The following is a 2229-nucleotide window of genomic DNA, read 5'->3' as shown; positions in this document are numbered from 1 at the left end:
GCCGCCCAGGCCGTCCAAGCCGCGCCGCGCCCTGCCCTCCCGCCGGCCGCCCTCCCGCCGTCCAAGCCGCGCCCCGGCCGCCCTCCCGCCGGCCGCCGACGCCGCCTCCTCCGAGGTGAGGTATGTGCTTTTTTTTCATTTTTTTCATTTTCTTTATTGTTTCATTTTTAGCACTAATTAGTGACTGTCCTTTGCAGATGGAGATGAACAATGAGGAGATTGTCATGGACTCGATGTCCGATTCATCGGATTGGTCGACATCCGACGATTCCGACATTGATGAGTTGTTGCAAGACGACGACGTCGAGATGATGAGCCTCCTCATCGACGTGCAATCGTTTGAAAACCGCGTGAAGCTGATGGATCAGAGGAGAGGGTAGAAGATGGGGCAAGTCACCATCTACCAGAACCGCGCTCTCGGACACGAACATTTGATGGAAGACTACTTCGCCGAGGTACCTACATACCCTCCTCGTCTCTTCCGCAGAAGGTACCGAATGCGGCGTAGTTTGTTTGTGAAGATTGTCACCGATTGTGAGGCCGCCTCCTATTACTTCAAACGTCGTAGATCCGCCGTCGGTATCATGGGGTTTAGTGCATATCAAAAGATATCGGCGGCAATGCGGGTACTCGCTTGTGGCATACCCGCGGATTATACCGACGAGTATCTTCGCATTGGGCAAGATACAACCACGGAGTCAGTCCGTAGGTTTGCCAAGTTGGTCATCCGGTTGTACGGTGAGCAGTATCTTCAGGCACCAAACGAGGAAGATACAAAGAGATTAATGGAAATGAATGAAAAAAGGGGATGGCCGGGGATGCTAGGTAGTCTTGATTGCATGCATTGGAGGTGGAAAAATTGCCCAAAGGCATGGCACGGAATGTATTGCGGTAAAAGCCGTGGTGCTACCATTGTGCTTGAGGCCGTAGCATCTCAGGACACATGGATTTGGCATGCATTCTTTGGGTTGCCGGGAACACTCAATGATATCAATATCCTCAATAGATCTCCTTTGTTCAAAAGATTAATTTCTGGGGATGCTCCAGCTTGCAACTACAAAATTATGGACAATGAGTACTCAATGGGATACTATCTCACCGATGGCATCTATCCCGAATGGGCAACTATTGTGAAGTCCATCAAGGAGAAAAATGGGGTGCCCTTAACAAGAAATGAGGCTCATTTCACCAAGGCACAAGAGGCAGCCCGCAAGGATATTGAGAGGGCTTTCGGTGTTTTGCAAGCAAGGTTTGCCATAGTTCGTGGTCCAGCTCGGTTTTGGGACAAAAAAACCTTGGTGAACATCATGAAATGTTGTGTGATTCTACACAACATGATCCTAGAGGATGAGAGAGGGTTAAAGCTCCCTTGTTTCTATGCCAATGTTGGTACCCATGTGCAACCGGAAAGAAACCCTTCTCGCATACACGCTTTTCTTCAAGCACATCGTGAGATTGAGGATGCAACCACTCATGGTCGGCTCCGGGATGATCTAGTAGAGCACCACTGGCAGTTGGATGGGCGGCGCATTGGCCCATGATGTATCTTTGTTTTACTTTTCTATGTCCTATTTGATTCGAACAATTAGTGTAATTTGCTCAAACATTGTTGTAATAATTTGAATGATTATTGTTTTATTCAGTGTTGTAATAATAACTAGAATGATTATTGTTTTATGTCAAATGTGATGGAATTTGTGATATATCATATGATGAAATGTGTGATATATGAAATGACAGTTTTAAAGGTTGGGGTTGAGGCAAAGACTAGGACCCTCAAATCCAACCCTTAAAGCAGTATAAGGGTTGGGTTTGAGGGTTCTAGTCTTTGCCCCTGTTTTTCAACCCTTAAAAGTGTCAAAAACTGGCACTTCTCAACCCTTAAAACTGCTATAAGGGTTTGAGGGCTTGAGGGTTCTACTAGTAATGCTCTAAGAGCATCTCCAACAGCCGCGCCAAAAGGCGCGCGCGGTAAAATTGTTTTTTAGCGCGCGCGGCCCGGTTTCACGCGCTCCAGCTGTGGAGGCAAACTAGCGCGCGCGGGAAGTGTTTGCGCGCGCGGGGGAGAAAGCGGCAGCTGGAGCGGTAGATTTGGTGCGCCGCTTCGCGCGCGCCTATAAAATCCAGCGCGCGCCACGCGCTCCACCACACTGCCACACACCCTTCCCCTCGCCACCTTGCCGCTTTCAGTCTTTCTCGCCGCTTTCACAGAGCCCCGCCACCACCGCG

Source organism: Triticum dicoccoides, chromosome 2B (genome assembly GCF_002162155.2).
Source record: "Triticum dicoccoides isolate Atlit2015 ecotype Zavitan chromosome 2B, WEW_v2.0, whole genome shotgun sequence".
NCBI classification, from domain to species: Eukaryota; Viridiplantae; Streptophyta; class Magnoliopsida; order Poales; family Poaceae; genus Triticum; species Triticum dicoccoides.
This window is presented reverse-complemented; position numbering follows the sequence as displayed.